Here is a 24359-nt window from a genome sequence, read left to right on the forward strand (position 1 = left end):
AGCGCCAAGACAGCTCTGATATGTTAGCATCAGCCAGGCCGCTCTAAGTATCAGCATCAGAGCAGTTCTAATGTTAACATCAGCCAAGACAGCTCTGATGTTAACATCAGCACCAGAGCAGCCTTGATGTTAACATCAGCGTCAGAGCAGCTTTGATGTTAACATCAGCTGATGTTAGCATCAAGACAGTGTCCCGAATCACATCAGACCTGATGTCGCTTTTTTTTATAGGGACTCCCCTCTGTATTACCTCACCGCCCTGAGGGTAAATAAATAAATACTTTGTGATCTTCACGAGTGAACCGCAGAAGCCCAAGAAGTTGTCGACAGTAGCCGGTTTGTCCCTCTTGCAGTGCGCATGCACAGGTGCGCCAGGGGCGGATCAGGGGGGGGGGGGGGGGCCCTGCCCCCCGAGACATACCTCTACCCCCACTCCGGCAGATTTTCCTGCCGCACGCTCCGCTTTCCGCACACGCCGCACGGTGGCGTTCCTCTACAGCTTGCTAAGCTTCGCAACATGTAGATCATAAATAAAGTTCTAGTGTGAAATGAAAGCGCAGCAGCTCGCCGTCTTACATGGCGACCCCCCCCCCCGACTTTTCTCTCTTTTTTTTTAGTGCCCCCCCCCCCCAAGGATCTTCCCTGGATCCGCCCCTGAGGTGCGCACTGTGGAGTGTGCCGCGTCCGCCGTCAAATGAGCTTGTGTTGTTGTTGTTGTTGTTGTGTTCACTTCAAATGAGTCTGCTTATTGACCCGTTGTACCTCTCTTCTCTCAGCTGGCGAGAAATGGAGGACTTGTATTGCATTGTAAGTAGTAGTGATCTACCGCGGTGTACCTCTGAGCGTGGTCGTTTGAACGCTCTCCACGGACAAGTGTTCCGTACGTACTTTCGGTTCGAGAAGGAACATCTTGAACTGCTCAGGCTGTATTCACCAACCGACTTAAACCATTGCTTGAGTGACCCCTGGTTTAAATCGATCACGTGATCTCTCCGGCTATGAAGAGCGGTCCAAAGGGTTGACCACAACGCGACCACGTGCGCGTTGACCACAGCGCATTATTCACATTGTCACGAGATGGTTGAAGGGAGGGAGAAAGTAGCAGACGACAGGACTGCGAAGAGGAAGTTTTTATTATTATTATTATTATTATTATTATTATTATTATGAGATTGTTCACGGAAGAAAAGTTCAGGCGGCGCTGGCACTGCTGCAGGTGGTTGCGGATCGGGGTGTCTGTAATCGGCGGTTAGGCCTACCTCTGTATTTGTTAATGTAGGGTGAGCTAGAAAGACTGGTGTGTTTAACGGCCTATTCAATGTATGGGGAGCGCGTGGTCACCGCCGTGGCACCCGACCACGCGCGTTTGTTCACATGGATGCGCTTGCTATTGCAGCGCGCCTAGCGGCAGAGTTTCGGTGTTATTGTGGGGCACATAGATGCTCTTCTGTCTCTAGTCACGTGCATGGTCATGTGGCAATGAAATGCACGGGCCTGTTCGGTGCATAGAAATCATAAGTAGAAAGGCTAGAAGAAAAGCTGGGAGAGAGAGTGATCGGGGAGAGCAAAGGAGTTGTACCGAGGCAAGACCCTCTCCCAATGTCCAAGTCCGGGAGGCGCCATGATCGATATTTTGGATTGGGCCGGATTCCGCCACAGCCTTTCCACGTGTGAAGACCACCCCAAGAACACACATGGTCCTCAGGATGTCCCCACAGTGTCATCGTGTCCTCGTCCTTCGAGGTGTATCCCCAAGAAGTCCTGATGACAACACTCGCGGACTGTCCGTGAAGAGTCATTCAGGCACGTCCTATGCCCGTCCCTGTGGATAGCTAGGAGGACGAGAACTATTATATTGTTTAGGTTACCTGCTCAGACTCCCTAAGCACATTTGTTTTGTTTTTGGGCCGATCCTCGGACCTGACTGACATTTTTCTTAAATATAGGGTACGTGGCCCAGCGTAAAATTCCCTGCCGCCAAAAGGAATGACTGTCTATGATACATGAATGATTTCTCCTGGAAAGAACAAAACGCGCGATTCTGTGGCACTTGTTTTGACTTTCAAAGGTTCTACCTGAATGTTTCAAACCAAAGGAAATAAGAAACATAGAGTTTGGGATGAAGCAGAGCTACTACTTCAATCAATTTTTCGCTTTGGGTATTGTTCTTTGCGTAATCGAAAGAAACATGGACAGCTCATCCTTCGTTTTGCGTAGCAGGCGAGCAGGACTCTCGAATTTACGGAGGGTCACGTTATAAATTCCATGATAGTCAAGCCTGAGCGATGGGCAAGACACGTAAACAAACACAACCACGAAGGCTCAAAGCCTTCGTGTTTGTGTTCGTGTTTGTCCTTTTTGAGCCTTCGTGTTTGTGTTTGTTTACGTGTCTTGCCCATCGCTCAGGCTTGACTATCATGGAATTTATCCACCAGCTAGCCTGCATTTACGCCATTCTGTCACGTTATAAGTAGGGTTCCGGGTTTTCGGATTTATCCGAAAAAATCCGCTTGGCAGATGTTTTCCCTGATAACCTGGTTATTGTTCTTGGCCTCCTTTTGTGTCCTGGGTTTCTTCTGACCTCGGATACCGGCCCACGAGACCTCGGATACCGGACCTATCGTTTTCTTCGGCGGTCATCTCGACCTCCTGAGGATTCACCGCCCGGGTTTTCCCCGAGCCTGTTTTACGATTGCTTTGTCCGACACGTGACCTAAGCACTAAAATAGGCATCGAACCGAGGTCATACTGTGTGGCCTCTTTGAAAGGGCAACTAGTTGCAGTGCTGACGACAAGATGGGACGCGAGCGAAGCTGCCCTGCGACTACGTCAAGGAGTACCCTGATTTCGAGGAGTTCACATCGTCCCGCGATCACGATGCAGAGGTTGTCGTATGTAAGTACTGTCGCATAACAGTGAGCACTGCACACGGAAAGGGTGCATTTGGAATTGCGGAACTTCAGTGTACGTCACACAAAATGTATTGTTAAGCTTGCGTCTCTTTAGTGTTGAAGCAATAAATGTGAGAACTGCGTTTTCGTTGCGCAACTGTGCGTGCGTCATCAATTTTCTCCGAATTTCGGATATTAACTGAGCTGTAAAACATACACTCCGAAAAACTCCGCTTTTTGAAAAAACAATAAACTCCGAAAAACATCCTCCGGTAACGCCCAGAAATAAACTCCGAAAACCCGGAACCCTAGTTATAAGCAACTAACAGTATCTGTGTGGGCTTCGGGAGATAACTTTCGGAGTTGGTTACGGAGTGGGCAAGCTTAAGCTTATCCCACCCTACAGTTGGCAGTACGAGGATTTCTCATACTTAGTGTCCTTGACAAGATCCTGTTTCTCAGTGGAACAATAAAAATGCTGCCGTAACTTTGGTGTCATTGCAATTTGATGTAACTTCTGTAAGCACTTGGCGGATGTGCGTGCCAGAAATACCAAAATAATCCAGGTAGCACGTGGTGCGCTAGTATACGTCTAAAAATGGGCTAGCTTGAGACTTTAGGGGTACCAATAAATTTAGACGTCTACAAGCTGTCCATAGCGCTATACAATATTTAGACGTCTAAGAAGGGGCGGTCACGAGACGTGGCTGAGATATTTCGCAGTAGACGTCTACCGTTAGACGTCTAAAAGCATGTAACACGTTGACCACATTTAGACTTGCATCACAAATTCATGCAATCATTTTCACTGGAGCTATAACACAACGTTGCCTCTGTGTTCTGCGAAATATTATCAAAGTATAGCTTCTTGCTGCTGTCATGACAGAGCGACTAGAAACCGTGTGTCTTGCAACTGTGAGGCTCAACGTGATTAGATTCAACTGTTATTGGCACGTACTGACTTCATGAACAACCTAGTCTGAATAAAGTTTCAAGCAGGCAAAAGAAAATGTGACTGCGGAAGAGTGCTGCAATGAGACGAAAACATACAGCACGAAGACGCCCTCGGGCGCCAGTTTGGAAACGGCATCGGCAGAGGGCGCTGCCAGCGGCGCAGCGCAACGGTCAGCGTTCAAACTTGTCCGCTCAGTTGCTGGAGCTTACGTTCGCTACTGTAGTGTTTCGAAGTTTAGTAAGTTTATTTCTTGTCCAGCGTCGCGCGTATGTTTTCTTGCAATATGTCGGTCAACTGGACAGTTCCGGCATCCTGTCCAATACGCAATGAGCGATATCCTTAAAGGGTCTCTGACCAGAAGCTGGAAAGCCTTTTCCGCCGTGGCTACCGATAGAATACACAAAAGCAACTTCACATACGAAAATACATGCCTCAACACCTCATAGTTTTCGTAAACTCGAATTTTGAACATCGCGGTTCACGCCGACGCTGGCACACCTAGCGTCAAACCAAGAAAACGTACGCATATATAGAAAACTCATCTGGTCATCCCACTGGGATGACGTCAATCGCCCATGCAATCAGCGCGCAGAATGCCGTCACGTGATCGAGCACTACAACAACAACTTTCGGCAAGAAACGACATTTTTACGCCGATATACAGTTGTCACAATGCCTGGAAATAAAACGTATGTATATACTTCGAAATCTACGACCTGTTTTATAACTGCGATAATCCAATTAGCGACTTCCGTGGAAAGAGGAGCTACGAGGGTACGAGCTACGACGACTTTCGGGATCCAGCGCGCTATTTCACAGCGTTAGCGTAGTGTGTGTATTTCCAAGTTTTCTTTATTTATATCTTTTGGAACAACGACCAATTTATCGAGGTACACAGACTTCATTTGACATGCCTCGGTTGTGTCGTCAAAGCGAGATTTCTCGGCGGGCATTCAGTTCCGTACGATACTGCGCGTTCAACCGCAGCGGCAGGTATGGTTGGCAGCGGATTTTGCCAAGAGTATTTGAAGAATGCAGACTATGAGACGGACCCCTCAGTTTGAGTACAGAGAACCTCCGCCTACAGCAGTCCGCGGTGCTTTCCTTGAATCAATCTTTCAAGACTGTTGCATCTGGACGTGACGAGGTTAGTGTCTTCTGTATAATTTATCAGTGATTACTCTCCTTGTGAGAATTACGTTGTGGCATGCAGATGTTTGGAGACCATTTACGCAACAAAGAAAAATACGGATTAAAGAAAATTGAAGTTTACGCACTAAATCAAAAGATTCCGATCAATCAATCAATTTCGAGTGTTGTTGAATGCTGCCATGCCAATGCAGTAAGCAACATCCACAGTACGTAAAATGAAGCTGTGTATTCCGCATCTAGGTGTAACATTAAATTGTCACGGCAGTGTGCACCAATGTAGTTCATGACTTCCTTAGACAAGATGTGGAACCAAATGTTGGAAATACAAGGCAGGGATCAGGTACAAGTTTTCTTCTATTTGTTTTCCTTATAATATGCAGCATACTGCACATAATAAAGAAGGGCTCTGGATTCTAAACCAACGCAGTTGAAATCCTTAGTTTACCCCAAGCTGTACTATTGTTGTCTAATCTGGGGAAACACCACAGAGGGCAACTACGATAAAATTGCAGTGCACAAAAAAAAAGGAAGAAAGCCTGGTGTACAACAACCATGTCCACAGGTGCAATGTGCTGGACCCTCGTTGCAAAGAGGCCCACCAGGGGTCACACTACAATCCATCCATCCAGCCCCTCAGCTCCTCAAGACATGCAAAATACAGTAGACAAAGTGTTCACTTGGAAATCAGACATTTACACATAATTGCCTTGCAAATTCAGGATCTTTTAGCGCCATCCCGAACACTTGCCATTACGGTATGAAATCCATCACTGTACCACCTTACAAGGTTCCACTGCTACGGACCAACTACAGAAATCAGCAGAAACCGTTCCTCTTGCGAACAAATTTTTTCAGCTGATTGGAAATGGCCTTCCTGCGTCCAGTTTCAAAACAGAGTTACACAAACTTGTTGAAGTGTTGAAGTGAAGTGTTGAAGTGAAGAGACAGGCCACTCTGTTATGTATTTTGTGTGTGTGTGTGTGTGAAAATGTGCACAGCTCGGTGCAATTGTGTATTTTATTTATGTGGTTGTGATTTGCTGTATGCTCGTAGTGGTAATATCTCAGTTATCGCATTTATATGGCTTTTTTTTAACAATGTTAGGGTGATGACTTCATGGAAGTGGAAGGAACAGGAGAGGAAGACATCTGGCAATGGTCATGACAGTTGTCCGTCAGGTACGGGACCAATTTTTTTTTATAAATGTGGTATATAGCGTGAAGTTGTTACTAACAAAAAGTTTTTTGTTCCCTTTAAAGGAATCTACAGGTGGTGAGCACGCGTAAGGAATTGACATATCTCAATACAACTTAGACCTGCCTGTTGCACATGAGATGTGTGACTATTTACACACACAAGCTTCTGCAGGTTCGATGCATGTATATTTTTAAACATGAAAGACAGAGTGCTAAAAATATATCTGAGGTGAAAAATTGAGCAGTTCATTGCAGTAATTATATCGATTTATTTTCAGAATTTTGGGAAAAATATAGTGATGGCAAGATTACCTGTGCTGTACTGCCAGACCATCTGCTATTGGAGTTCCATGTCCTAGTTATTATATATAATAGCTGTTTGAGGATATTACATATTTATTATGCAAGTTTTGTGCCTGTGAGTTCCTGTAAATGTGCTCTGCGGTCATCATACTGGACAGAGAGCTATGCCTGTATAATAACTGTGACTATTGTTCTCCTGCCCATAAACCTATTCCTAGGGTACATCCGCACCCTTGGAAGTCACTGGAGAGGCGTGTTAGCTTAGCTCAATTGGTAAGGGCCCTGGATCGATAATACAGAAGATGTGAAGTCCTACTACTGGCTAACCTTTCCAGTGACTGCCTTCTTTCATCATTTCTTAGGCACTTGATGCTTTGTATGTACTTGTCTTTTCTATGTGTTCCAGTCTCAGAACATCAACTGCCATGTTCAAAAGAACTGGAATATGCCTCTGCAATCTGGAACCCATCCCAACATCTCTTAATCGACAAAGTAGAATTTGTACAGAACCGCACGGTTTGTTGCTCGTGATTATCATCCTTTTTCCAGCGTATCAGCCATTAAAGCCAAACTCTTTCTTACTCCTTTGATTACCAGATGAAAGGTATCAGGCCTGGCATTCTTTCATAAGTTATATTACGGTCACACTCCTCCCCACCCACTTACTGTCAATCCCCTCACAAGTTACTTCCAAGACTTGATGACCCGCACAAAGTACTTTCTCCACCTACACAAACAAAAAAATTCCTCTACTCTCCGCACCAGCTGATGGTGTCAAACTGGAATGATATTCCTGCCCACATAGCATCAGAACAAAATGTATCGTCATTTATTTCCAAGTGCTATGATCGTTTTTAGATCGAATCAATTTCTTTGTGGTGAGTGAACGAATTTTGTGTACATCATTTTGGTATTTGTCTTTTCTGGATAAAAAACCTCCCCCTTTATGTAAATCCCTTAACAAGTGTCTTTAAAGTAGACAAATGAAATGAAGAACTTCGTGATACTTTCATAGTTGGAGCATTTTTAATGCATGTTTTAAAACAGTGGCTGCTAAACAGTGGCTGCTAAAAATGTGTCAGACACCGTTACAAAGGCTGCCATCTGTATCAAGTGAATCATGATTTTTCCCAGAAGCCCAATAATGTATGACGCTGCATCACATATGCTATTTTGGAGCAATCTCTGCAGACATATTATGAAGATATTATCTGAGTGCCACAATAAACTGTATGAACCACATTTCATGTTACATCATCTTTGACTACAACATGCCTATTTGAGTATTTGAGCAGCCCAAGATACAAAGCTTCGTTCCTCACTTTGCACACAAAAGGAAGATTGAGAATGAAAAGATGGCTAGGAAGCAAGCGAACTTGGGTTTTACATCATGCATGGAAGATTCAGGTTTTCGATAGTCAACCTGTGTAGTGAGCACTTCTGGAGGACTAAGAGCAGGAACCGGAGGTCACACACAGGGTAACCTGCATAACAGTCTGATTTACTTCCACATAACGGTCATTAAAATACTTGAGGTGCTTAAACAATACTATTTGGGTGCTATCAGACAGTAAGAGTTCGAACAACACTTACGACATATTGACTGAATGGGTGGACAAAATGATGCGTCAGAACAGGATTGGATTTGTGTCTGTGGTGGAATTGAGAGCCCAATGTAATTCTTACCAGGCGGAGCAGGCTGATGAGATGGTGCTTTGTGTCAGGGGCCAGCACAATGGTTTATCCAGAATCCCAAGCATGGAGGGGTGTTGAAAAAAGTTGGGGGGGAGGGGGTCATTATTATAGTTACATCATTACCGACATGTGTCTACAGATGAAATTGCAAGAGCACCCCCTGTATGGGGTACTTCCGCCTAGTATCTTGGGTATTTAAAGCATGTAGTAGTTAGTATGGGAAAGGCTTTGCGTATCCTGTTCATCGCGCAGACTGGTATAACGATTCGCTTGTTTTTTTCAAGTTTGTGCAACACCCATCTCACGAACTGTTGGTATGTAGTGTATCTATTTCCTGTATGAGACACGCAAGGTTTGAACAAAGCCGACCGGGCGGCCCTGCGGGGTCATCATATAGCTTCAGCCCACTCTATCATCTTGCCCAAAGGTGATCGTCAGGCCCTCGTCCGTGCTCTCTCTGCAGACAAGACAAGATCACAGTGGCTGCATGACATTACACCCTACTCTCTGCTCCACGCAGTGGATCCTTCTCTTTCACTGTCGCTTCCTCATCGCCTTCCGCGACACTACGCATCCCTGCTTCACCGCATGCGGCTGAATGTTGCATTTACACCAGTTATGAGGCAGCGTCTTGGCCGTGCGCCCTCGGACCTTTGTGCAGCACGCAGTGTGCGTGCAGACCTGCACCACCTACTTATGGACTGCCCGGACTACCAGCGGGAGCGTGCGATATTGCAGCACGAACTGCATGCGATCGATCATCGCCCCTTTACCATAGGCAAGGTGCTGGGCCCATGGTCCAGTCCAGCTCATACACGCCAAGGTCTGCGTCACCTCTGGGACTTCTTGTCATCAACAGGCCTCTCCACCCTGCTTTGATTACCGGACCCCTTATCATAATCATCATCATCTCTCATCACGTACAAGTGGCACTGGGGCAGCGCCCAGCCTGCTGGCCGGCATCAGCCCCATCTCATCATCGTATCTCTATTTGTGTGTGTGTGTGTTGAACAAAGCTAAAGCTAGTAGGACGCCGAGTATTAATTCAGCTGCACTCTTTCTGAATAAGTGACGAACAATAACGAAAAGTTCAGAATAACTATTATGTATTGAAACCAACCAGCATGATTGTGCATGAGACACGCTTCTTACTTGTGAATATGAGCGCTAGGTTCGTGCTGCCCTCGAAGTTCTAAATATGCTACTTTAAGAGCAGCTCCTTGCAACATAAGCACTCGACTTCTTTCGGCATTATTATGCATGAACCACTCCGGCCCCTTTACACGGCGCCGTCAAACATGAAATTTACACAAACTGTTCATGTGCTTCCTCGTGATGAATGCTGAAAGCTCATCTAACAGTCTGTCGTTGGAACTTCCTCTTCATGCTGAAGTCGATTCGCGGCTCAACATTTCAAAAGCAAGGCCTCCAAACTCTGCTGCACGTAGCAGGTGCCTCTCAGCTGCTGAAAGGTAGCTGAAAAGCTGACTTGTCGACTCCGCTGTGCTTCCGCGTCCGTATTGAAAAAGCACCCAGCAATACGGAAGTTGCGGAAACCATCCGAACTTCCGCTGTGGACTTTCCACCAATAAACGTCGCGGGCGTTTGACGTCATACACATGGGAAAACTACTGCATAATAGCTAGAGTTTTGCGCTGATCGCACGAGTTGAGGGCAGAAATCGAAACCGCTTTTCGGCTCATTGTTTGGAATAGTTGGCGGCTCCGCAGAGACGAAACGTTTCAGTTGTAACTTGGAGGCACCATGTAGGTTCGTTATCCATACAAACAAAGACATTGACCAGGTTCTGGTCAGAGGCCCTTTAAGCGTAACAACGAGCGCTGCTGTAGCGGGGAGGCAACGTCCCTTATTTGTTCTCTGTACTTCAGGTTTCAGGGGTGAGTTTGCTTTCTTTCTTGTCCTCTGCTTTCAGATTTGTGCCTGCTTGTGTTCACAATCGCATGCGATAGAGCTCTGGAGCACAGCAGCTGAATGTGGTTTTCTTTCTCTGCAGAATGATGTTGCGAATGAGTGACGAGCACAATGGAGATGTGGGACTGACCTAAATGTGTTAACAAGATTGTCGTTTGGTTACGTTCGATGCTGTCTGTTCAGTGTACTGGCGACGAACAATATGGAGATATGGGACTGACGTATGTGTGTGTTAAGATTCAATCGTTCGGATACGTTGTTGGCTCGGGCAGGCTCCCACAGCTCCCCATAGAGCCCATAGTTTGAGATAATTCAGGCAACACTGGACATGCAACCAATGAAAATGAACTGTGATGCCTACCATTCGGCCAATCAGGAGTCTCTCAGTTTGGCTCGCCTTTCGGCCCGGTACTGGCTACCATCGGCTTTTACTTTTATTGGTTTTCATGCCCGACGCTCGTTATTCCGTATTCCAGAACAACTAGGCAAATTTTTGACAAAATACACATTTATTTGAAACATCATACTGATTCAATAGTCTGACACAAATATTCACCGTGCGTACAAAGTCCAAATCGTTGCGTTCGTTGACCAAGTTCGAACTCGAAAAACACTCACACTCTACTCCCAGAAGTGAGCGACGCTCACACGAGTGCATGCGATTTCACGGTGAGCATCTCCTTTCGTTGGTTGCAGTGCGAAGGTTTCAACGAAGCGGGCAATGCTTGTCGCACGGACACCGAATCCTGTCTCCGTTGTGACTGCATTTGAAAATGCGACGGAGCTCACAAGTGTTCCTCAGGCGTCAGCTCACTACTGCATTCCAGTTCTGAACTCGAGAGACTGTTCGTACGTAGGATACTTGTGTCGGGAAACATCACAACACGCGCTGAGTCACTTTGACACACTAACAAATCTGCGACTTTTCTTTGAACAACGCGGTCATATGGTGCTGTCAACTGACATGGTCGAGACGCGAGACGCCGCTGCCACTTCTCTCCCTTCTCTTGTCGTAACTGCCCGCCAGACAGGCAGCCCGCGAAAGAATGCTCTTTTGAAACTTTGCCAACCAATAGCGGAGCGCGCAATGTCCTTCGGCCAATGGGTATCAACTACGATGCTTGACGGAGTAATACCACGTGTTTATGACGTGCAAACATTTTTTTAGAGCCGCAAAGAGGGGGAGCTATGGGGGCCTGGCTCGGGTATCTCTTGGATTTACGTCTTTATTATCTTTATAGGTGCCGTCAGGTCCCCCAAGGTCGCCATTTTCCCATGTATTTGTTCCTATCCCGATGCGTGCAATGCAGGAGGCCGCCCTTAGATACCCCATTGTTACCAGACGTTGGCTTGCGTTGGATTGTAGCGCGCTAAAGATCCAGTTGAAGCACAATCCAAGCCAGGCTAAGTCACCGAAGGAGAAATGGACGACTGCGCCTGCGGTGCCTGGTACGACAGGTACGCTATGTGATGCACGCAGCCGTGAACTAGATCCTTCCCATCGCTCAACACGTTTAAAAACGGGACCAAAAAGTGAAACACGACACAGAAAGTTGTTATACGCGTTTTATTTGGACATATAAAGACTAGATTCATTCGCAGAAACAACAAAAACATTTTGCCGCTAAAATTAGCGCGCTGAAGCGATCCGGAACTGCAACAGTGGGGTATCTAGTGGCGGCCTTCTTCGTTGCACGCTTTTCCGAGGTGAGTTTGGGGGACCTGGGTGCCGTGCGCATGACGTCACATAGCCTTACCCTTTCCTGCATCACTCTCTCTGGTGAACCCGCGTCCGCGTTTCTCCGGCCCATGCGTATGTCAGTGTATCCGCAACAGCGTACGTTTCATGGTTTTGCACCTACCGACCTGCAAACTTCTGTTGTCATTGTAGTGCTGTGATGTCAAGGAAATCGTGGACTGCATCAGAGTTTCTTGATGCACTGAATAGCGCGAACAGAAAACGGTATGAAGAGAAGGTTGTGTTGTGCGGCGGGGATCCGTACACGATGGACCGCTCGCAATTTTCACCGGGTGAAGAACACTATCCGAAAGTAGGACTTGTAGAGATCAGCGACTACCTTGTTCTTTCGACTAGCTACCTGTCGAAAAAGCAAATGAAGGCTTTCAGATCTTTAGAAGCGCATAATTACGTGACGAGCGGTCGGGTTGAGAAACCGAGAACGAGGATCGTACAAGGCAACATAGTCCTGGTAATCTCAGAGGTATATGTCTACAGCATATTCTTTGCACTTCCATTGTTGGAGCATTGATGAAGCGCGACACACCTGAGCCTGAACCAGTGTTTTATTTACAATAACACTGTAAGCGCGCGAATGTGATCCCGGGACGATGCACTTCACCCGCAGAGCGCCAGCGCGTTGGCTTACCTAAGGGCCTTACCTTACCCGACCACATATCGTGTAGACCTGCACATACACACACCAGATAGGCTAGGCGAAAATAAACAGGCTTCAGAGCGTCGCATCGTCGTGAATCTGATTTCAGGCAACTTGAGCAAAAGGTCGTCTACGACATGAATCCCACTCCCCCCTCACGAAAAGAAAAAAAAAAGTATATATATATAATTTACGGCACCTCGAACTGTCCTATGTACACTCACCCGCACTCAATCATATTTCAGTTTTGCACAAGCTCTCCAGGGTGCTTCAGGTACTTAAAATGTTACCCACCTTCTTCTCTGAAATTTGACATCGCCTTACACGAAAACGGTCTCTTGGGATACGATGACAGCTGCAGGATTTTTTAAGCTTTACCTTATGTCCCCGTTTGTGCCATGCTGTATTTCAGGTCTCTCACTCACAAAGCCTGCGAGACAAGCCACTTGCTGTCTGGATCCTACTGGAGAGTGACGGAGACATTGTAACTGCCCACTGCTCCAGCATGGCAGGGGAGGGTGAGGTGTGTTCACATGTTGCAGCTGTTTTGTTTTACATGGAGGTTGCTGTTCGGAGCAGGGAGTCTCTCTCTCGTCAACTGATACAGAGAATCAGTGGCTACCACCGAAGAAACTGCACGTATCAAAAGGACCAATAGCAAGGCTCGACTTCTCATCAGCAAAAAAGAAGAAAGAAAAGCTTGACCAAGTGCACAAGTCCAACCCCACTGACACAGACTCGATGAAGCCTCCTCCTGCTGCTGCTTGCCCTGTACCTCCGCAAGAGGCATACGAGAAATCAAGCAGTAGCAGCCGCAAGCCAGCCGTACTTTCATTGTTGGGACCTTACTGTGAACCTTATATCCCAGAGATCTCCAAGTACCCCGGTGCAATGCCCAAGTCCTTATATGACCCAGCTGCACTTGATAAGAACTGGACTGACCTAATATCAGAGTGTTCTGCATTAGTTAGTTCACTGAAACTAAGCAACAGGGCTCAGAGTCTCATTGAAGAGCAAACCCGTGACCAAGCAAAATCTCGCAAATGGTTTTTGTACAGACTAGGCAGGGTGACTGCTTCAGTTTTCTATGATGTGTGCCATGCCGGAGTTGAGAAACCGCCTATGAGCTTGCTGAAAAAGATTTGTGAAGTTGGAAAGCCTGTTCATGCTGCTGCCCTAAAATGGGGCAGAAAAGAAAAGAGGAATGCAAGAGCTCAATACGAGTTACGTGCGACATGCCTTCATGAAGGTGTGACTTTTGAAGCAAGTGGCTTAATAATCTCACTCAGTGATGCTTATGTTGGAGCGACCCCTGATGGTCTTGTGTCCTGTTCATGTTGTGGGGCCGGTGTCTATGAACTGAAGTGCCCATTTGCAGCAGCAAACCTAACTTTCGATGAGGCACTGAACCTGCCTTCCTTTTGTCTACAAAGGAACAACAGAGGTATTCACCTAAAATACCAACACAGATACTACTACCAAGTACAACTACAGATGTTCTGCGCACAAAGGTTGTATGCAGACTTGGTAATTTGGACGCCAAACTGGATTCATGTGGAAAGAATAGACTATGATATTGACTTTATGAACAGAGAGCTCTCTAAAGCAAGGGAATTCTACACCAAAGTGATAATGCCGGAACTCCGAGCAAAGTGATTCAGTCGCCACACCAAGCAGTCTGACAGTGTACCACCTCGTATACTTCAGCCAGTGCCACAAGCACAGCAGCAGCTCTACTGCAAGTGTCAAAAACCAGAAGAAGGCCGTATGATCTGCTGTGACAATGATAGATGTAAAGTGCAATGGTACCACTTTAAATGCGTTAGATTGAAGCATGCTCCTCGTGTTAAAAAATGGTTTTGTAAGGACTGCCAAACAAGGCCAGGATTAGCTGGGACATGATAAAGTCTCAAGTGAAGGAGAGAGAGGTTGTGGATATAAAAACCTACTGTTCACATTTTTTTTGAGCTGTACACAAGCTTATTCAAAAGGAACTACAGAAGTACAAAAATTACATAGTGCACAACACACGGTGACAATTTGGTCAAGTACAGTTATTTCCTCACCAGATTTGTTCATGAGTTCTACAGGAAGGCAGCCCTTCAAAATGTTGTACTTTCTTCGCACAAGTCCTATAATTCGTTCAACATGAATTCTTACGTTGGAAATCTCACGTGACTTCTCAACGTCTTCAAAGGAAAGCTGCCGTTTACCACGTGTAAACGATGGTATAGCTAGACTTGCACATCTTATGCCCACTGACTCACTTATTAAAAAGCCTCTATCTACGAGAACAATGTCCCTAGGACGAATGTAGTCTAAGATTCCAGATGTTTCACTGATTTCTGTATCACTTGTGCGACCCCCGTAACCACGTGACAGAAATATCACACAGCCTTGTGGTGTAATTCCAACAAGGTATTTGACTGTGTTGTGGCTTTTGTATGTGGACCATGTTGCGCTTCGTGGGTCAAATGAAGATGGCCTGTCCATAAATATCTCAAAGCAATCCAGCACTACAGCAACTCTTGTCCCAAAGCTTTCACGGAATGCCATGGGCATGGTTCGAGCCCGAGTGTGCCGATCAGGTCACTGAATAAAGCGCTGGAGCACTCTGTACACACACTGTAGCCACTTATGAAAATTTCGTGATGCAGCGGTACATGAAATGTCAAATCTATGCGCTATATCCTCAAAGGGCACATTCAATCGAATCTTTATGAAAAAGGCAATCAGTTCCTGAAATTTTGTAAGTCTGCTTTTTTCAGAATGCGTTATCGTATCCGCAGCAAGCTCATATACAGCTTCTAATATGTCGTTAGATGGTAGTCCCGTGTAAACTCTGACAAGCTCGTCACTGTGGCTCAAACGTTCTTGGGTCAGCTGAAGGCAAGAGAGCTCATGTCGAAGCTTCAGCACCTCGCACCTCAGCTCGATGTTGTCTTGCATGTGAGATGTGTTTGCATATTCATCAATATGTGTGGGGCCTAAACAGGAGAAAAGCATACCAGCAGTCCTTTCTGCTGGGACAACTGCACCATCCGTGCTGCCTGGTAGTGAATGCCCTAAATGAGAATGTACACCAACTTCAGTAAACTTGGTAGATTTGGTAAATAATAGCAAGTGAATGAAGCACGTGAACCTACCGACGGTTTCTTCAGATGGGTTGCAGTTCTCACTACTGTCCCCTGAGCAGCATCAATATTATTGTGACCACAGTGCATTACAGGTACACGACAATGTAAAAAATACAAGAAATTGCTTTACCTTCTGTCATGTTGACCGATGTGTCATGGCTGTTGCACACAGACTTCGCAGCTCGTCGCCTTGCCTTTTCGTAGCGGCTAGTCGCTGATGCCAGCTTCAAGGGGCTCTTTTCGTAGCCGAGGTTAATGACTGGACTCCAGTCAGGGTTGGTGGTGTCGTGCAATGACGACGGCTCGCCTGCGATAGACTCGTGTGAGATGACATATATCCAGCGCGTCTAGCGATGTTCATTGAATTTGAAAACACGCTTATTTAGGCAATAAAATGTTCTGCTTGCCTTTCACGAAATGTTTTCTACACACTATGGCGCTATCCATCTTTGCTGCACTCAAATCTGAACGCTTGATTCGTGCCAACCACAGTCTCCGTCTGTTTGCACTTAACTCCATTTCGGACTTTCCTTGGGTTCTGATAATCTTCGGTATTCTAAAAAACCGGACACTTTCAACTGTCCCTGCCTTCGGTCGTCTGCTGCTCCTGTTCGAGCAGTGCACGATTGCACAAATCACCATAACCGGCCTACTGGTGCTAGCGTAAACAACGCTCGGCTAGCTCGAACTCAGTGGTCCCGCCGCGTCGGTGGTTCACCACTATGGCGGCGCCTCCCCATCATGCATCGCTGCTGACAGAGTCGTGGAATGAACGTCACGATTACTACGCCTGGCCTGTAAGCCATTTGTTGGCACTTCAGCTGGGCTGGAGCTACGATCACATTTTAGGTAAACGAAAACAGTTACCTTTTCAGATCTGTTGTCCCCTTGTGTTCTATGTACTCGCTGATCTGACGCTGTCTGCTCTCACTACTCTGTGCTGTTGTCACTAATCTGTGCTGACTGTGTTGCAGTTAAATATGGGTGCAGTGACCATTTTGCCACGGGCAGCATGTTTATGATAGTAGCATTTTTTAAAACAGTGCGTACGTTGAGAAGTTCTTTCGTTTGATATCTGGCTGTCAAAAGCCGCACACATTATGCTGGCGCGGGTACCTCATGGTTTCACGTATTACTCATGGTATTATCGTATTACTATGTACTAACGTATGTACTAACGTATCGTATTACTCACGTATACTCATGGTTTCACGTATTTTATGGGTGCTTCCAGGCTCATGGATTGGAGGTGACGAATACAACGCCTGTCCTGTGGGTCATTTGTTGGCACTTCGGCTTAGCTGCAGCTACGATCCTATTTCAGGTAAACAAAAACTATTACCTTTTCTAATCTGACTGTGCTGTTGTTCAATATCGCTGGATTTCTAAGAGTTCGCTAATCTGATGCTCGTGTGAGTCTCTTGTAAATACTTTGTTGCCAAAGAGCTTCAGTTACAGTTGGATTGTCTGAACTGCGTCTGATTCATGTCATTGATGCCATGTAAGTGCAGCCTGTCAGAATGATTATTTTTCAGATTCAGTCACACAATTTCCTTTTTAACGTGTGCACATTGTGATTTGCCGAGTAGGATGTGTCACTTCACGGTCCCTTTAGTAACCTCATCTTTCGTCTTCGAATTGTCAGTCGGGAATCAAATGGGTTCTCCACGAGCAACTATGATCCGACATGTATGGATACGGAAAATACTTGACACTTGCATAGTGCCTGAATAAAAAATATGCATAAATTGCAGTTCTGCAGTAAACAAGCTGCATGCAACATTTTTACATACAGGCATTTATAGTGATATCACACATTGTCTTTTCTATTTTCAGTGTACCTCGGAAATGTTCCTTCCTGCTACACACAGCCGTCTACCACACCACACGTGTGTAAAGTACTGGTTTCATTTGGAGCACTCAAGCACGGACCCAGAGACAGAGGCAATGCTTGCAGCTATCAGTGATACAAGTGTTGCCATTTGTGTACATGTACATTACTATCTGCTTAGAAGAGTACCAAGATTTCCTGGTATGTGACTGTGCTATGAGGGGAAGTCCTCACGATGTCTGCTAACTTGTCAATGTTTGCCCGGTATGTTCATAGAAATAAATCTTGTACCAACATCCATGTTGCCTTTGTAAGACATACTGTGCATGAACCACATATACGTGCATGTGTATGTCAGTGACATATACCTGGACGAACCAATACATGGGCCACTAGTGCCAAAATTTAGGTATAAAATTTGTATAATTTTAGATGTCGTGGCTAATACATGTCTATATGACGGCTCAGTGGATAGATAAGTACCGTACCATTTTAGACGTTTGGTCTAAAATGGTCTAAATCGATGCAACAATTATCCGACTATTAGCTGTATTTTCGCGTAACGTTAGCTGGGATAGGGGACGGATACGGAGCAATAGAGCTACTTTGTTAGACGTCTAATAAACATTCCCAAAGTCTACATTTAGACATCTTTTAGACGTATACTAGCGCAAACGCGTTGCATGGGAACACAAATCAAAACAGGGAATTGAGGGAAAGCTTTGTCCTCCATGTATACTTAAACTGTCCAAAATTGGTAGGTCGAAAAGGGGAAAAAATTAAAACACTGTCAAGGAGCCCGCGAAGAGGGAATCACACACGTAACATGAAAAACGGTTAGGAGCAACTAATATTTATTCGAACAAGAACTTTCGTGCAAGAGACTGCACTTCTTCAGGTGCAGAAGTGGTCAGAAGTGCAGTCTCTTGCACGAAAGTTCTTGTTCGAATAAATATTAGTTGCTCCTAACCGTTTTTCATGTTACGTGTCTAAATTGGTAGCTGAGCATGGGCGAGGGACATCCTCGGGGATGTCATCTCATATGCAAAGTGGCAGTATTATGACATTCTGAGGATCAGATTTTGACATCCTAGGGATGCCATACCTGTCCCCATCTGACAACGTTAGGATAGCCCTGGGATGACAGTGTGTTCTTGGGGCAGGCACGTTCGGCGCAATGGTATCCAATCCAATGCAAGTCTCTTCCGCTTCCGCTCTGCTCCGCGTGCCATGCCGTGTGCGAAATGTGTTGTCTGCCTTTTGTCTGTTGTCCGTGTTTGTCTGTTGTCCGTGTTGTCTGTTGTTTTGTCTGCCATCACCTGTGAGCTTGGATTCTCTAGGGAACGAGTATAGTACGGTTTAAACCTTGTGCTGCAACATGAAACAACAGCGCAGGGAACTCGTAGGTGCCACCGTTCGTAACACGCTAGGCCTACCGTATCGATCATGGCGGCTCACATGTTGAGATGCTCCTCTTCGCTGGCTTGGTTTCTAGTTATTATGAGGGTTCTATGGTTCGGTGATGGCAAAGAAAGCCGCCTTCATGAATGGCGCGATATCGTCACGAGCTCTCGCGCGGCGGGGCGCGGTCGCCTTTGCTTCGCTGTATGCCGTTCGTTTCATTGATTTCATGTTACCTTCAAAACGGCAGTCGAAATAAAAACTCGTTTTTTTTAATCATGCAGGACTAAATGTGATGTGGTGGGGTACGCTGTATGTTCTATAGCTGAAGAAGCCTGAACTTGCGCCCAGGGAAGGCGACGTACACAAACACGAGTAGTTCGAACCAGCAATGTTTACTAACACAGACAACAACAGACATAACAAAGAAGTGAGCGGAAACTGAGGGCAGAAGAAATTTGGAAATCAGTGACCACGGTTATCACCAACAAATTGAGCGAAACAACACGATACTGCATTTAAAAGGAATGACATAGACGGCGCATTTCCCTGGCACATCCATCCACCCCCACCCTCACATTTTGCTCTACATTCCCACGCATGTTGTATAATGTGTGTCGTCGTGTTCGTCGTTGTGTTGTATCGTTCATTTGTGTCGGCTAGTTCAGATCGATCTTTGACAAAATCTCCACATGTTCAATACGTCTTTAAGCGTTTTAAATGAAATCAGTCCATTTTTTATGTTTCCAGTGCAATTCCTTCTGCCGTTGTTGGCGGTCTTGGTGTAGTACTCTTACTGCAAGACCCGTCACCCACCCTGAAAACATCGTCGTGGATATTGTGGAAACATGACTGGGAGTCGATATCTGCATTCGCATGGGAGCTGGCTTTCGTGAACGTGGAAAGTAGTATCTTCAGAAGGTTGGCAGGGTATAGACAAAGTGGCGTACATGCAGGCTAGCTGGTAAATGAACTCCATAACGTAAAAGCCTGAGTCTGGGCAAATAGAGGTGTACCCAGATTCAGGCTTCTAAATTATGGAGTTGTTAGGGTACTTCCACACCTACCACTACCAACCTGAGACAACCGACTGTTGGCTAGCTAGGCGACCCGAATTTCCCTTCCATTTATTTATGTTTACTTCATGTATTAGCAGCCCTTGATCTCGGGTCAAAGTTAACCACTGTACATGGGAGTGGGCCATATGGGCCTAGTTGAATTCCCGCCAGCTAACGTTAGAGAAAGTGGGTTCAGTCATAATTTCATGATAGGGACGCTTGATCGCGGGGTTAAAGGGGTACTTAACAGCTCCAGGAATATTCTCCAGTTATTATGCTCTATGAAAGAACGTGGCTCACGATATGCAATTATGAAACTCATTTACTTTTAGCGAGCGCCTTTACCACGAAACAATGCCATTCAAAGAGCATAATCCGCGTGAGTCTCTCCTTCCTACTCGGAGAGCACCTACGTCACACGTCTCGCACGTGTAGCAACGCTGCATTCCAGTCACTGGAGATGGGGGAGATTTCGGACTCCTAGCCAATGACGGGCCTCGTCGACACAAACAGCAGCGTGCGGGGAGAACCGGTTGTGAGAACACCGCTGTGACCTCGCGGAGCAGTACAGCGCTGAAAACATAGTGCGCACATTAAATGGAATATTATGGGCTTTTGGTACCTTTTGATCTGGCTACCTTGGGTTTGACAAGTGTAAACATGTTTAGAATTGACCTCAATACCCGATATTAAAACAAAATCAGTGTATAGGCGCCCCGCATTTTGAATGGTTGATGGTGCGCGACGTCAAAATGACGTGTGGCTATTGTCGCCAGGGCATCGCAGGGCGGGGCATGAGCGCGAAAGAGTCAAGTGAATATTCGGTTGGTTTGGAGCCATTACTTACTTTTTTGCGACAAAAATTTCTGCTAAACGTCACTGTAGGAAACGAATCACACTGCATTACAAAAAAGTGCACCTTGCATACCTGTTTATTGCCCCTTTAACCAGCGTTGGTGAAACTGGCAAATCTTCGTCGCTTCGGGCATGGTCGGGCGATATGTTTTACACCGCAATGTGTTTTATGCAAAATAAGATACTGTGTGACCCGTATCTGTAGCACGTTCTAGTCTGTCTGATTCCAGTACGCAATAACAATGAATGGAATGATGTAGCCAAAGTTGAAGGTAAGAACGACAAAAGACGATATATATGGCTGCACCCCTCCTTCCGCGGCGAATATTCACCGTGGGTAACGAGTGAACGCGCGGGCGGCGGATAACAATATAATGACGTGCAATGGAACGTCGGAGCACTACAACCCTTGCTGGTTTCAATCCACACCCCCGTTCCCACACACCTAAGTTCCTTCGGCGAGGCAAAAGCAAAAATAAGTTATAGTGATAAGTGATCAGGAATCGTGTTACGTGTTGAGCCCCTGTAGCTGTTATCGGTGATAACAGCTGAACAGGTGATCTCTTGTTCCACAGACACCTGTGTTCCAACTAGCATGTAAAAAAAGCGGTGTTCATATTCAGCAGTGATAAGTGAGGAAGGATGCTGGACTGTCGACAGTTTAACAGAAGGAAGGATAACAGTTTACACTTCTGCGCAACGTCACCTGTCTGTGACAGTTGGAAGAAATCCAACATTCAAAAAGGTCATACAACAAATATATACAACCTAACAGAAAGAAGAAAGAAAGAAAACAAAACAACAGAGTCAAAAGCAATATACTGTATAAGTGGTTAAATGCGCGGGCTCATTAATTCGCGAATTTGAGAGTGGTCAGGATTAGGCAATAATTCGCAGAACCTTAAATTCGCGGTAACGCGACTTTCGACCCTGCACAAGGCATTTTAATATTCCTCCACCTTAAACTTCCGGGAAGAAGTTAACAAAAGGTATCACAGCTGGGCAGGAACCCGTTCTATTTGTTCCATTCTTCCTGTAGTGCCCTTCTGACTCTGAGAGCTGCGATCTCCTTACTCGGTTGGTATATGATACGCGAAGTAGGTACAATTGGCGTATAGTGAATCCTACTTTTGCAAAGGCGTGCCACGTGCTCAAACTCATATACGCTGGCTGACTGATCCAGGCTTACAAGGAACTGGAATCACGGGATGCGGACATCTGTGCGGGATTCTTGAAGACTGGGCGCTGAGCCATACTGTTTCCACTTGCAACGGAGAAGAACTGAACACTTAAGCGAAGATATTCCAAAAGCCGGGCGTCATAACTGGAGAATGAAAAAATTGTCACCGACTTAACGCAACGGGAGATAACAATTTATTTAGACGTTTCGTCTCCTATGCGGGAGACATCATCAGTGCAAGTCTAGGGACGGGAATGAGGAGCACTAAAACCGGTCTTGCTATTTACGGTTTTTCCGAGGCCAGAGTACAGTCCAGGAAGTGGGCCACGGTTGGCATTACATGCTGTTGGCTCCCTCTGTATGTGCCACGATTCGAGGAATTTTCTGGGTCCCCACCGCTGTTCACGTGCCAAGGTGACGGCACCCTTGTAGTCGAACACGTGTCCCGTTGTCCAGCAATGATCCACGAGCTCGGTCTTTGACCTAGTTGCGTTGGTCGCCTTTTCAACGTCTCGTCTGTGTTCTTTAACGCGGGTGTCCCGTTTCCTGCCTGTCTCACCTACGTACGTGGCATTGCACTCCAAACAACATAGCCTATAAACAACACCGCTTTCGCTTCCAGGTGGGGTGGGATCTTTTGGCCTTGAAATGATGTGTCGAAGTTTCATGTGGGGTTTGAAACAAGTCTTTATCCCCAAAGGTAGTAGAATGCGCCGAATACGCTCCAAAGGGGTCAAAGGGGTTTCGGAGCGTATTCGGCGCATTCTACTACCTTTGGGGATAAAGACTTGTTTCAAACCCCACATGAAACTTCGACACATCATTTCAAGGCCAAAAGATCCCACCCCACCTGGAAGCGAAAGCGGTGTTGTTTATAGGCTATGTTGTTTGGAGTGCAATGCCACGTACGTAGGTGAGACAGGCAGGAAACGGGACACCCGCGTTAAAGAACACAGACGAGACGTTGAAAAGGCGACCAACGCAACTAGGTCAAAGACCGAGCTCGTGGATCATTGCTGGACAACGGGACACGTGTTCGACTACAAGGGTGCCGTCACCTTGGCACGTGAACAGCGGTGGGGACCCAGAAAATTCCTCGAATCGTGGCACATACAGAGGGAGCCAACAGCATGTAATGCCAACCGTGGCCCACTTCCTGGACTGTACTCTGGCCTCGGAAAAACCGTAAATAGCAAGACCGGTTTTAGTGCTCCTCATTCCCGTCCCTAGACTTGCACTGATGATGTCTCCCGCATAGGAGACGAAACGTCTAAATAAATTGTTATCTCCCGTTGCGTTAAGTCGGTGACAATTTTTTCATTCTCCAACTGAACACTTTATGAGGCAATGCACTACAATAGTACAATACACCGCATTCTTAAGCTAAATCAGCGTCTCAGGCCTTATTCCTTGGATATTTCGTTCTCGTACTTTTCGGTTATCCGTTCGCATATTCGCGAAGAAAGCAACGCTAACGAATTTCGCGAATATTAGTTCCACGCGAAAATTACTACTTATACAGTAACCTGTTGATAAACACTGTTCGTACGATAAATTTTGGATGGGAATAGATACGTGTATCTATGTGCCAACATGCTAAACTCAACAGCATTCTGAGCTTTGTATCTTCGGCAGTAGTTTGCATGGCATAACGCCACTTTGATTAGTCTTTGATTACGGAATAATTTATTTTGAATTGATCTCCGAAATTTGCTAATCGAATATAACGTTTTCTTTACGTTTTAACGTTTTTTTCCTCCTTGAAGAGGCTCATTATTTCATCTCTCACCTCACCACCACTATACGGGAAAAGTGTCGCCCCAGCTGATGAAATTCTCCATCGATCATAAAGTTGTTGTTGTTGTTCTTTTTTGTTTGCCAGAAAGTGAAAGCCCGCCGAATGGACTTAGCCTCGTTCCATCACCTGCCTGCTATTACAATGCCTGCTATTACAATGGCAAAGGTTCAAAAGAATTGCAAAACTATCGTTTCCAGACGCGCAAATTGTTGAAGTAATGCAGGACGATAGAAGAAAAAGGTGACATCCCCCCCTCCCACACACACACACACACACACACTTTCTTTCTGCACTTTGATATAAGTGTGGCGTTCGAGCCTTTGTTGTCGTTCCATTTGAACGTATTTATCGACTATTGCGCCTGAACCTGGGATTACGTTAGTGTATTGTAAAAAGTGACGAAGAAAACAAGCGCAGAGGTGTCGCACTTTCAACCATTTAGTACAATGAGAATACAATGAATTACGAAACCTATGCCTCAATCTGATAGTATACCTGCTTGTGGCACGATCTGTGATCTGATAAACCTGCAGATTGAGATTCAAGTTTGGTAATCCCTTCTACTACTAAACGGTTGAA

The sequence above is a fragment of the Ornithodoros turicata genome, chromosome 3, assembly GCF_037126465.1.
Source record: "Ornithodoros turicata isolate Travis chromosome 3, ASM3712646v1, whole genome shotgun sequence".
NCBI classification, from domain to species: Eukaryota; Metazoa; Arthropoda; class Arachnida; order Ixodida; family Argasidae; genus Ornithodoros; species Ornithodoros turicata.